Below are 14932 nucleotides of genomic sequence, written 5' to 3'. Positions count from 1 at the left end.
GACACAAGAACTTGCAAAACTGATTGCATAATATACCATATTGAAGTAATTTACCAGTAAACAATTATCACATTTCTGTTTAATGAGTATTTATCAAGATGACACACCATGATGGCATGGTTCAAGTAATGGTCCAAAGTCACCAGACTCTCGGTACAGAGGCATTAGCCATGTTATGTTTCATAAGTTTTCTCTTTGCATCACTTAAAAAAGAGAACCCCTGAAATTTGATAATAGACAGCAAACAGTCCAAATTTGATTTACAGATCCTACAATGGTTAATGGAATTATGCCATCAAAAATATGGTATTCCTTCACTCTTCTGATGGCTCTCTCCACATGTATACGTAGTCTGGATATTTCCTGTGTGATTTCTACATCCTTTCTAGAAAACTGATAATCATTTGATTTTGAGAGAAAGGGGGGGATAATCAAGTGAGCACCAGTAGAGTGAAGAAGATCATCGATCAAAAAACCTTTGTCAGCCATAACTCCATCGCCTACCTCTAACAATGACAAGAGACCACTCTGTTTGATTATTTCCTTATCAGAAATACATCCTTCATAAAGGGAACTGATAAAAGTAATTGGCCCATGGGGAGCAATACCAATCAATGCTTTCATAGTGGTGTGGGTTTTATAATGCGAAAACATTTCTGAATTGACAACCCTAGAGGTTGGCGTTTGACATTTCAATTCAGTACAGTCAACAATTACCCGTGTTGCAGGATAAGAACATTTAAATTCTGGTGGCATTCTTTCATTTATCATTTCTCTAGAGGGCCAAATGCATACACATCCAAGCAAAAAATACAGATAATTGGCCCATGTAATAGTTATTCTACAAATAGTTGAAACACTGACATTAAACAGATGTGCCAAGTGTGTTTCAGGGTAACCTTGTCTTACTCTAATGAGAAACACAAATAATTGGTCAAACAATGACAAAGAACATGGAAATCCACAGTGTAGTTTGTCTACATCAGTGCCTCTCTGAAACTGTGTCCAGGTTTGCATCTTTGAAGCAGTAGGATAGAGCCACTGAAAAAAATTGATCTAGCTCATTGAAATCAGCAAAACCTGTATAAAAATTGATGTCCACAGGACTGGTAGCGAAACGCCTTATAGAAAATAATTTTGCAGACTGAACATTTACTCCTCAGGTTCATTTTAAGGGGTCAGTAGAGTTATTGTAAATAATGGTGAGTTTAGTGCGATCTGCTGATCAGTTCATGCCATCTTTCCTAGGCAAGGGAGTTAACTTACTTTAAAAGTCCAGCTTCCACCCTTGCGGAACTAGGCTGGAAATTCTAAGTTATGTTTTGGCTGGACTACGAGTCTATGCATAGTCCAATCAAATTTGCATTACAAAATCGACATGTGGTTCGTAAACTGCTGTTAAGATTGCTGTTTGGGACATAGAAGGGACATAACTCTTACAAGCAAATTCCAGCCTAGTTTGACAAGGATGGAAACCCCGCTTTTATAGTCCGTTAACTAAAAAAAATGAGTTCAATCCCGATTTTGATTTAATATAATAGATTACAAACAAACTACTGTCACAAGCCAAATTATAAACATAATGCTGAGTGTTGCGTTGAGACAAAAACATAACATGATTCAATTCTATATACATATGATTTTTTTTCAATTTGCAGATCCTGTATTGGAGACTCTAAATAAATGTAACAGAGCCATGCTTTTCCCTGCTATGATGGATTCAGACCTTTTTAACAGCGGCTTTATCTCCAAAACTCGTAGACAACTCCCCGAAATGGAAAGAAAAGTCTTAGACCTAGCTGCGGCCACAGATATTGTACAAGGCATTTTCTACTCCATTGCCTTTACACCGGGAAGTCAGATGTTTGTGTCCTATTTTGAAAGTGGATGCTTCTCTGGAATCATGCCATTCATTTCCAATGTTCTTCAGGAATCTCACTCAACTTTTACCATATAGGTGATATTGTTAAGTATTAGTAATGTCTGTCCTTAAATACAGTTATCATAGTATGGATTCATACCAATTTCATGAAGTCAGAAAATTATTATTATCTATCTGTATAGCATTTAGCAGTCTGCAACTTTAGCCACTAGTTGGAAGCCCAAGGCTAGTAAAATTATGTTTGGTCTATTAGACGCAGTTAAGAATAGTCCATATAACAACACTACATTCTACTGAAAATGATGAGTGAGCTGAGTTCAGACTAGTACCAGTAGTAGTCTTAGCAGTTTTTCGAGACTGATTTAGTGTTACTTTACTAGCCTATATAGCATGAGTGTTGCAGCCATGAATATAAAACATTTATGAATTATGCACATTATATCTTTTTTGTCATAAGAATACTCACCCACAAAGACTTGAACAAGAAAGTTCTACAGCAGAAAAAGGCAGCACTCTCTCGAAGCAAAAGCCATGTGAAACAGAATGGGCATTCTGATGGTAATGTATATAGATAAATATATTGTGCTGTAAAAGGTAGCTCAAAATGGGCCATTGTTTGACAGTTTCCTACATGCCATGGTTGGTTATCAACAATCTGAAATTTCAGTTCAAGCATTTTAAATGGCATGTTTGACATTCTTTGATATATTTGAAGCATTTTATTGAGCATTGTAATTTGGTACAAATTCTCAATTTGAATTTAATTCTGGTTCCTTTGTCAGCCAGTTTTCCATGTATGAATCAATTTGTATTTTATTGGACATATATGTGCAGTAATGATATAAGTTGTGTGGAAACCTCTGTTACCTTTGTTGCATTTTCTTGTTCACCGAGTAAAACCTTTTTGATCAGTATATTTTGAGACTACGAGCCCAAACTTGGTTCTTAGCATCATATTCAGTATATTTTAGTGTTATCATATGGCATTACTAGACCAAAGAGACTTTTACTAGACTCAGGCTGCCCACTAGTGGCTAAAGTCTCAGAGTGATTGTTCCTAAAATTAACCATATGGCTGCCACTAATCTTAAAGTCCATAGATAATTGAAAATCCTAAAACACAACCTGTTTTTTTTTAATCCAAAAGTAGTTAATTGCAATCATTGTCTTTTCGTTTGTTAAATGCTGCATTCACCAATATTACAACTACCAGTTTATAATGGCAGCTGTAAAAAATAAACAAAATTGAAATCCTCAGTGGCTGACAAATCTGAAATATATCTACTAGCCACAGGACAAGGCATGTCTACATTCACTTGTGCTGACATTATGTTTATATTTGTCCACAAAAATTTGGAAAACCTTTATTGAAGGAAATACAGTCGTGCCCCGCTTATACGGACTTCAGATATCCGGAAACCTCGGTACCCGGACGATTTTCATTCAAAACGAAATAATTACTATATAAATTTACCCGTATATACGGAAATTCAGTTTCCGGAACCGGACGGTCATTTTCATACACAAAACACTGAAATGCACTCAAAATTGTCTCACTTATCCGGACAATACACTTCCGCTGGTGTAATCCTTTGATTTGTGAGAAGTCAATTAACCAAGTGACACTGAGTTACGTTTGAGACGAGCTTGTTTATTGTACATGTAATCCCCTTCGGTAAATATGGCCTCTATGGAGGTCAGGAAAAAAATTACACCCTATCTTTCAGCGAAGTCCGGCAAACGAACGGGTGATGAGAAACTTTGTCAGTACAAATTCGAAATTTGAGATAAAAAATCACCAGACATGTTTATTTACCGTTTAAATAGTATTTATTATTCTGCTAGGCATTGTTTTATATTTAGGGATTAAGACTACCTTGTGTATTTTCTCGTAAACTAAGCCGGAAACAGCAATCAGCTGTACACACGTTTTCTTGGAATCGACCGGTGGTTCTGTCAAGACACACCCAATGATATAACTTTATAGGATTTTTAATGCAAGGATCGGCAACAATTGTATCTGAAACTATTTTTTTTTATCAGGAATAATATATTCCATTATTTTTTTAATTATATGCAGCCTTTACTAAACATATTTAAAATAATAATAACCCTTAGCGAAGCAGCTGATCGCTATTCCCGGGTATTACTTTTTACATGGAACCAGTCAAGGCTCACGCGCACGTGATCGCGTGATCGCGAGAATTTCATGTTGACATAGAATCGTCAAACAAAAACAAATATGACTTTTATCGAGTCAAAGTATGTCATTTATGTTATATGTAAATGATTTTGGCTCAGTAAATGCATCTGCCACTGAATAAGTACTTGGAGCATATTTGGTTGTCCAAGTATTGAATTCTACATACCACTGCTCGAGTCCTGTAGTCCTTTGCAAACTTCCAATTAGTTAAAGGGGCACTGATCTAACGCAATTCCCGGACTGGTTGTTGCCTTTGTTATTGTTTTTTCCCCCTTGAGTACCCGGATGATACGCAACGCAACTGAGCGTGACCAGAGACTGGGCTACCGTCTGCAAAGACAGCTAAATAAACTTGGAGGCTGGAGGCAATATTTGCTTTACGAATTTTTGCATAAACACTGATTGGTTAACTGTGATCTATAAAGATTTCGACAAAGGGCGCATGTTGATTAATTTCTTCAGCCTAAACAAACAGACAAAAAGAACGGCGGAGCTCATCGGATGTCGTCATTTGGAAATACCCCAGATGGTCATAGTTTAATACTAAAAAAAGTATCTATGCAGTGAAAGCAATTTCGGATTGCGTCGATAATACGATTACTACTCCCTTGTTGTCATCCACGTTTTCTCGTATAACCCTATACTTGTGTATTTGTCGTCATTCACTTGATGCTCAGTTAATGAATTTATTACAGGTACAATTAGTGGTAGCACCACTTAGATTACCTGACAAAGGTTCCCATTTGGCATTTATTGTGTCTGGGGTAATTATTCAATCTAAATCCAGGTTTGAAGTGAGGTGAAATGTGTCTTATGTAATATGCACGTGGCAGACCAGCAAGAGGTGAATGATCACTTGATTTACTTTTTTTGTAAATAAACGGATCGTTCCAAGTCATCAAAGGATTAACAGAAAATATGTTGATTGATTAATCACTGTTATCTTGCACAGTGGATATGTCAAAAGTGAGTGTTTACATGTCTAGGTTTACTAAAACAAAGGGAATACACTCATGTCATGGCGTGAAGTGCCGATGTAAAAACAACATACTTTGTTCAAAGGGTTAACTGATAATACGTTGATTGATTGATCATTGTTATCTATCACTCAATGGATTTTTTAGGAACCGTGGACGTTATGAAAATAGTTGTCACGTGGCCTTGAGACTTGACACCTATGTGAAACACCTGAAACAATCCAAGTGATCAGTTGAGAAACGAACACGGGTTATAATATCCCAAAACGATATATATCTTTTAAAATATTTGATTGTTACAGAGACACGCGACATCGAATAAGTTTCTTTGTACAGCTGCAGACGAGTGGGATATTGTTCCTTTGTGTGGATATTCACGGATACATTCTTCGAACAAGGAAGCTCCTAAAATTTATACACAGAAATTTGGTAGGTTGCAATTATGGTATTTGCATTTTGATTTCCTTCATTTTAACCGATTCGTTCTTGTTTCTCTACGTCTTGGTTGAGAAATTCTTCAATGCGCGATAGACGTTGTTTTCACAGGTCTTTTCCTTTGTAAGCATGTATATATTACCGTCAATTTGTAAAATGTGATTCTCTCAGGCAATTTATAAAATGTGTAAATATTTCAGTCATATTGACTAAAAAATCTGTCCAGATTGATTAAGGTGATCAAAAGGGCCTACAAACATCACAACAGATTATTATGTAGGATTAGAAGCCTAACAACATAGACATGTACTTTTCAACGTAACATTTTCAGTCTCTTGGTGATGACATTAAACATCAAAATGTTTGAAATTCGTTATCATAATAATACAGATGGAAATGTTTTTTCAGTCACTTTGTAAAATAACTGAATATTTAGACTTTTAATAAATTTGAAAAAGTTACACATTTTGACAGTAAACAAATATACACACTTTAAAAAAAAGCAGTGCTCAGGTGAAATATTTACTTTGTGTTTCAAGTCAAAATAGTGTAAACGAAAATCGCAAAATTACCAAGCAAGTGACATATCAAAACTTCGTCACCAGTACCGGTGCTACCCACAAAGATACCTACATTTCCTCATTATCTCGAAAACTGTATTTCATTTTGTTGATCAATGTGACCATACGCCCTTATTACTACCGATAAAAGTGACTGATGCGCTTACGAATTGCGCAGCAGAGGTCGCGAACTAGTTTAGATTTCTGCCCTACATCCGGGTACTCACTGGGAAAAAACAATAACAAAGGCAACAACCAGTCCCGGGGAATTGCGTTAGATCAGTGCCCCTTTAAGGTATTATATGTACCAGTAGAAATTTACCCTTTTTAAGGGTTCTGCTGTATGTTATAATTATAAGGACAAGTGGACTGAAACTGTTAGTTTCTATTACTGGTATGGCACTCCAATGTGTCAAGCCCTGAGTAATCTGTGGAGTAGCTGTATTGAACTCAAAGTATGTTGACATTCATCATGTTCATCTCTTATTATGCACATACCACTACCTTAACAGCAGTTGTGATTGTATACTTCTGATTTTGTTTGTAAGTATGTTTATTTTCATTGTGATCATAGTCATAGATGCTCACATTTAATGATATACCCAGTAGTTTGCTTTTGTCAGTTACATCTTATATTAGTCTAATTTCCATACGTTTCATCACGATGTTATGTTTTATTTCTGTTATCTAAAGACCACAGTGGACAATACATTTTCTATGAAATGTTATTCTCATTTGGTGCCATCTATGTCAAATAATTTATATGAATTTATACATGAGAGGACAAGTATTGAAAAAGTAATTATTGTATATACCAACTTAGTTTGGAAAAATAGCAATAACATTATTGTAATGTTTGATTAGGTTTGTTCAAGGCATCATCATACATCATCAGGTTTTTTCATTGTTTGTAATTTTCATGGGTTTCTTTCAGCCTTGTGTTTCTTTAAGTATAAACATAATAAAGTATAGTTGGCCATGAATATAAGAACAAATTAGACTTTTTAAAAACTTTTGTAGTTAATCAGAGCAATGTTGTTGTTTTTCAGGACCCAAGAGACAATGCTACAGCCAGTATTTCAACAGCAGATACAGTATATGCAAAGTAGTGTTTGATAAGTTGTCCATTCTTGCAAGTCTGAAGACATATCCAACAAGCTTCAGGTATCATCTGTGATTTTCCACTGTATCACTCTCATTTCACAGATGCTAAACTTTGATAGGCCATCATTATGCATCCTCCTCCTGTTATGAATATAACCAAATAATCATTAAACAAAAGTCAGTGTTTGTTTTTAGCTCACCTGACTGATATGATCAAGTTTCATTTACCACAAAGTTTGCTTATTTGTAAACCATCCCAATCTTGCTCACTCACTACTCCCTTCTTGGGGTGAAACTGTACTTTGGTGCATCGATACATCGTGATTTTTTTGTATCAATACAAGACGATATCGACACTTGATAAAATTAATTACTTACTTCTCATTTGATGACACCCAGCATTTTTGTCAGACAAATATCGCGAAATGTGTTGTAATTAGGGTTTCAAGTTCACTAATTAAAATAAGCGCTGCAAAACATGTCTACAGCTATCTTTACCTTTTTATAGTCAAGAAGTTTCCACATGATTTGATGTAAATATGCATGTTGCAATATGTATTGTATCATGATCTTGCTGTTATGTTTCACTGTACTCCCTTCACCTATGATAGTAACACATTTATTTGACTATTTTAACAGGCCTCTACACATATTTGGGCTTCATGACACTGATACACTTTTGCAAGTTCTAAAGGATCACAGAATCCATGGAAACCACATTGTAGATGACCCTGTGGACTTCAGCAGCTTGAAAAAAAGAAATAAAACCCAAAAGTGTTGAAGAAGAGTTCCACATTTTGTCATCAGTATCAAACTATCACTGGGATAATGACCAAAAAGCGAGCTACATGCAGTACTTTTCTACATACAATGAAGACACAAGGAAGTACCCTACCTCTTTAAGAAATAAAATCATATTTCACTTCAGAATTGGATGTCAAGAAAAGTATAGACAAAGTGTGAAGATGCTTTCTGCTCAACATGCTCAGGGAAACAGTGAAGACTCCACTCACTCATCCATCACAGACTACATCCATGCAGCCTCCACAGAAACGAAGATGAATTGTGAACCATGTGACACCAGACAACTTTGCCCTTTCTCTCAACCTACACGAAGACATAGTCACTTCTAATGTTGCTCAACCATCATTGCTGTTTGACAACTTTTCAACACGTCTTATTGAAGGTGGCACTATTCTCTGGCAGTGCTTTACAAAGGATGTGTTGATTATGAGTGACTATTGTCCTGAAAGTGGAAAGTTCAAGCCCCAGTCATACTGCAAAGTGACAATGTTTCATGAGGAGGAGGATACAACACATGTCCAGTGTTCTTGTTCTGTTTACATTGAAAATGACAACACAGAAGAAACATATCTAGACACATCAGGTGTTACATGTATGCATGCCCGATTTGTGAAAGAGTATTTACTGCAAGATTATCACAATCTCTTCAATTCAGAATTTCAACCTGAATCTGACAAAGATAAAAAGTTAAGGGATTTAATGTTAGTGCAAAATCAGGAAATAGTGCTGGTTGCAGAATCTCCTCGTGTAACCAAATATACAGTCAAAGGAAGAAATGAAAGTGTTGAATTTGTACATGTCAACAATGATAACTGGACTATTTCATGTCAATCAGGACTTTGTTCTGTTGGAAAATCTAAAACTGTAAAGAACTTAGAGGCATCCCAAAGGCTCTGTCCACATTTATTGTCAATGAAAGAAAACCAACAACTCTGGACTCCTTCCACATCAACTAATGAACTAATGATCCCTTCTTCTACATTCACTGAAAAGGTATGTTAAACCATGCAACAAAACCTTCGTTTGTATCTTATAATGAAATGTACATGTAGGTATCGGGTCATGAGTATTCCGCCTGTCCTGGCTTTGTTATCAGCAAAATCTGAATCAAAGTTACTTTAACATGTAATACCTATATATACGAGTGGCTACTGGGTGTTATTTTCACTATTGTAGTTGTATTGTAATAGTAGCCCAAACTATCATGACTATTGCAATAGTATTGTGATAGCAGTAAACCAACTTTAAAGGGGCACTGATCTAACACAATTACCCGGACTGGTTGTTGCCTTTGTTATTATTTCTTCCCCTGTGAGTACCCGGATGATACGCAACGCATCTGAGCGGGACCAGAGACTGGGCTACCGTCTACAAGGACAGCTAAATACACTTGGAGGCCGGAGGCAATATTTGTTTTACGAATTTTTGCATAAACACTGATTGGTTAACTGTGATCTATAAAGATTTCGACAAAGGGCGCATGTGAATTAATTTCTTCAGCCTAAACAAACAGACAAAAAGAAAGGCGGAGCTCATCGGATTTGGAAATACCCCAGATGGTTATAGTTTAATGCTACAAAAAAGTATCTATGCAGTGAAAGCATTTTCGGATTTTGGATTGCGTCGATAATTCGATTACTACTCCCTTGTTGTCATCCACGTTTTCTGGTATAACCCTACACTTGTGTATTTTTCGTCATTCACTTGATGCTCAGTTAATGAATTTATTACAGGTACAATTAGTGGTAGCACCACTTAGATTACCTGACAAAGGTTCCCATTTGGCATTTATTGTGTCTGGGGTGATAATTCAATCTAAATCCAGGTTTGAAGTGAGGTAAAATGTGTGTTATGTAATATGCACATGGCAGACCTGCAAGAGGTGAATGATCAATTGATTTACTTTTTTTGGTAAATCAACGGATCGTTCCAAGTCATCAAAGGATTAACAGAAAATACGTTGATTGATTAATTACTGTTATCTTGCACAGGTGATATGTCAAAAGTGAATGTTTACATGTCTAGGTTACTAAAACAAAGGGAATACACTCATATCATGGCGTGAAATGCCGATGTAAAAACAACATACTTTGTTCAAAGGGTTAACTGATAATATGTTGATTGATTGATCATTGTTATCTATCACTCAATGGATTTTTTAGGAACCGTGGACGTTATGAAAATAGTTGTCACGTGGGCTTTCTCAGCCGAGCCTTGAGACTTGACACCTATGTGAACGCCAAGTGATCAGTTGAGAAAGAAACACGGGTTATAATATCCCGAAACGATATATATCTTTTAAAATATTTGATTGTTACAGAGACACGTGACATCAAATAAGTTTCTTTGTACAGCTGCAGACGAGTTGGATATTGTTCCTGTGTGTGGATATTCACGGATACATTCCTCGAACAATGAAGCTCCTAAAATTTATACACAGAAATTTGGTAGGTTGCAATTATGGTATTTGCATTTTGTTTTCCTTCATTTGAACCGATTCATTCTTGTTTCTCAACATCTTGGTTGGGAAATTCTTCAATGCACGATAGACGTTGTTTTCACAGGTCTTTTCCTTTGTAAGCATGTATATATTACCGTCAATTTGTAAAATGTGATTCTCTCAGGCAATTTATAAAATGTGTAAATATTTCAGTCATTTTGACTAAAAAATCTGTCCAGATTGATTAAGATGATCAACAGGGCCTACAAACATCACAACAGATTATTATGTAGGATTAGAAGCCAAAGAACATAGAAATGTACTTTTCAACGTAACATTTTCAGTCTCTTGGTGATGACATTAAACATCAAAATGTTTGGAATTCGTTAACATAATAATACAAATGGAAATGTTTTTTAGTCACTTTTAATAAATTTGAAAATGTTACACATTTTGACAGTAAAAAAATATACACACTATAGAAAAGCAATGCTCAGGTGAAATATTTACTTTGTGTTTCAAGTCAAAATAGTGTAAACGAAAATCGCAAAATTACCAAGCAAGTAACTTATCAAAACTTCGTCAGATTACCGATGCTACCCACAAATATACCTACATTTCCTCATTATCTCGAAAACTGTATTTCATTTTGTTGATCAATGTGACCATACGCCCTTATTACTACCCATAAAAGTGACTGATGCGCTTACGAATTGCGCAGCGGAGGTCGCGAACTAGTCTAGATTTCTGCTATACATCCGGGTACTCACTGGGAAAAAACAATAACAAAGACAACAACCAGTCCCGGGGAATTGCGTTAGATCAGTGCCCCTTTAATGCTATAACTAATTGTAACTACTGTATTCGACGTGATAAGCACCCACGCCGATATTTTCTAAGATATTGGCTAGTGGACAATCCCAATTAGGTAGCACCCCTTCCAATTGATCAATGTACACAAGACTTATTTATTCACATATAATATGCACTCGTGTGTTATATGCACCGTAAATAATGGGGAATTAAAGTCTGGAAAAATATATCTGTCGTACATAAACATTTCAGGCTGTCTGTCAGCGTAAACCACAAAATTTATCTTTCAACTCTTTTTTTTTTTTTTTCACCAAAATAATATTCTTATAAGAGCCCCCTATTTCTAATTTTGAGAGCGTCAAAGGGCGCTTATTACGTCGAATATGGTATTAATTTTTATGATACTATTAACATTACCAAGGTGATTTTGGTTTCCTGTCGATATAGGGCAAATAATTGCAATAGTTTTATAGTTTGATATACCAGTTCTGGTATTGTAAAATTACTATCGTAATTGGTTCATTATTTACTGATTGATAGATTTTTGTGGTTTGTTGTTAAATTCACATCTGATGCATCCATTCTTCTTAGTATTAATAAACATAATATGTCAAATACTGATAAATACTGTTCAGGAACATATGGTTGAAAAAAGGCACATTTCTTTTCACTCTGTCAAAATTGCTGATTTTATCCTTGGAATTGTTTCCTTTTAACATGTTCATAAAATTTTAGATCAGGTTTATATTTCTACACTTTTTGTTATTGCTAATGTTTGCTCTTTCATCACCAGTCAAACTTCAATGTCGACACTGGCTTCTTGGACTTTGGATCACTGAGTAAACATATTCCAACTCCTCAGAGTTGCCCAAAATACAGGGAGTAAGTAGTATCTTTAATCGCTCTGCTGTGTGAACTATTTGTGTATAGATTGCATATAGTCTGACAACAAAACACTGCAATGGAACTATCTAAATTCAAATGTAAGCTATTGAAGTCAAAGCTTATTACTCATGTTTCCTAACATTAAAACATGTCAAGTGCACATTGTTTCCTCCACTGCTCTTTGTTAAAATGTTGTGTATCATATTGTATTTTAAGGGATTAATTAGGACATATTTTGTTGTATTTCAGAAATAACCACTTGCAGGAAAAATGGTGCTTTCAGCACCAAACAGATGAATCTGGTTTTGTCAGTATTATCTTGCTTTGTCCTGCACTACCATAAAACTGTTCATGTGGGGTATGTATGAATTTCCAAGCACAGTATGTCCAGTTTGCTTTATCGCTGATAGCCATAGGGACTGGAGGGATTTATCCACACCTGCTCAAATTGACTTGATTGCCATTTATGTATAATGTTATGATGGATCATAATTTAAGTACTTTAGAAAAATGCTAATTTTTAACCAAACGATTAAATAAATCCTAATTTGCCTGCCAGGGGCACATGGTTATGAATCAGCTTAAAAAACTACCTGACAGTTGCAGGTCATTTTGACTTTTTGTAACCTTATCAAACAGAACTTTGTTACCAAAAAGTCACTCTGACAGCCTTTGCTTTCAATTCATGTCTGATGTTGTCCAATCACATGATGTTGGCAAGTATATATTTTAGATCCATTTACAAGATTAAGGATGACTGGAAGAATGTATACTGTAGGGGTCAGATAATGCTCAAAATGTACTCGGGACAATCCATGAATTTACAGGTCCAATTCATATGTTACCACTGGTCCTTGTTGCGTTATCAATCATGCACCAAGCTTTAATCTTTTTTCAGTGCACCTTCCATGATGTACAAACACCAGATGGCATTAACCTACTACAGCAGCACAGCACGAAAACAACACTTTACACCAGACTAGCCCCTATTATGGCAAATGTTTGCTGTATTATACAGGGGAAGAGGACAGTATTCATTTTTGGAGGAAGAAACCACCATTGTTGATGAACTGTCATGACTTTTTGTATTGAATTACAAGCTTTTCAAGTGACAGTGTCACATTCACTGGTTACTGCAAAGAAATGGATAGTATGTAGAAGTCAAGACACAATGAATCCAGTTTTATGTCTCAGAGTATATTTAACAACTGTTTTTTTCTCCTGGACAGCTAATATGAAAATTGACTTCAGGAAGATTGGAGATCCGTTCTGTAAATCTTCCGAAGTACTTGCATGTGATGGAACCAGTCAGTTTTAGAGATGTTGAACTTATTCGGCCCGAAATACATAATCTTTTGCAGAGTTCTTACACATCACAATTTGCAGCTAAAATACATGTACATTATTTCATAGTGTACCTTGCAGACTATGCAAAGAACTTGCTTACATATTTACCTGCTTACCAGGATGCACATAGCATCCCTAAATCTTACAATCCAGAAAGTGGCGTGGCATATCATTTTACTGAAAGTGGAGAACAGGTTAGAAAACTCCCTATCTACAACATAAACAAGATCAGCAAAAATCAAATTTATGATGACCTACCAGCAGCAGATGAAAGATGTAACAAGGACTTCCCTAGAGTCAGCACAAGTGGACACAGTAGTTTGTTTTTCTGGTTTTGTTCCATTCATGGTCATTGTCTTGGGTTCCACATAATTCCTTAAAGCGAAGGCAGAAAAGATCCATTTGCTTCCACGTTCAAGTACCTGCCTGAACCACCAACACATGTACTTTATGACTTTGCTTGTTCACTTTCTGAATACTGCTTGAATAGAGAACCTTCATTCTTTAAAGACACTTGATTCTTCCATGATTATTTCCATGGTTGTATGCATGTATGTGGCGACGCTTTCAAGTCTTCAGTGTTTGAAAATGTGGGTATCAACACCGAAATCTGTGAGCAGTTCAATTTGTTCCTTACAAAATATCAAAGCAGCTTCAACTCATTTGAGCAAGAGCAAGTTTTGTTTTCTTCTCCTTCTGGAGCAATCAAAATAGAATGAGAGAAAAAACGAAATGTTTTATCAACGATTGCAAGTTGCTTTAGATGGTTCAAACTTTGAACTTTGAACTTCAAAGTAAAATTTGATGAATAGTACTCACTAACATCAATGTTGCATGATACCGGTGATGTAGGACTGGCTCTAAGACTGTATATTAAAGTCGTTCAAGCCCAACTAGGTTACTCAGTGCACGAGAGGTTTTTCTAGGCACTCAGATGTTTCAAATCAAACTGACACTTTGTTCTGTAATACTCTGCTGTAGACGAATGATATTTTTCCAATTATATCTATGTTGTTATACTGCTTTCCTCAAACTTTTTACATTTATGGTTTATTTTGTTGTAGTTTGAACAGTGAAATCAGTCATTCATAGATTTGTTTATTTACTTTAATGTTAGTCTTAATAAAAAGATAAAACTTACAAAATGTGTTTATTTATTTTGTTGAGAACACATATTACCTATCTGTGTAACAAAAGTATTCATTCAACGATAATACCACCAGTCAAATACCGTATGGTTTATTTTGTTGTAGTTTGAACAGTGAAATCAGTCATTCATAGATTTGTTTATTTACTTTAATGTTAGTCTTAATAAAAAGATAAAACTTACAAAATGTGTTTATTTATTTTGTTGAGAACACATATTACCTATCTGTGTAACAAAAGTATTCATTCAACGATAATACCACCAGTCAAATACCGTACTAAAGAATCTTGCAACAATACAGCACACAAACAACTTCAAACAAGTAAAAAGTAAAT

The 14932-nt window shown here is 35.5% G+C and overlaps 1 pseudogene; it reads left to right on the top strand.

Moving 5' to 3' along the window:
• LOC139479457 (uncharacterized) overlaps positions 1 to 14725 on the top strand; it is a 36287-nt pseudogene extending 21562 nt beyond the window's left edge.
• The last annotated feature ends 207 nt before the right edge of the window (positions 14726 to 14932 follow it).

Source organism: Haliotis cracherodii, unplaced genomic scaffold, assembly GCF_022045235.1.
Source record: "Haliotis cracherodii isolate W230 unplaced genomic scaffold, xgHalCrac1.p SCAF_4, whole genome shotgun sequence".
Lineage (NCBI taxonomy): Eukaryota > Metazoa > Mollusca > Gastropoda > Lepetellida > Haliotidae > Haliotis > Haliotis cracherodii.
The sequence above is the reverse complement of the archived record's forward strand: the minus strand, read 5'-3'. Positions and strand labels throughout refer to the sequence as shown.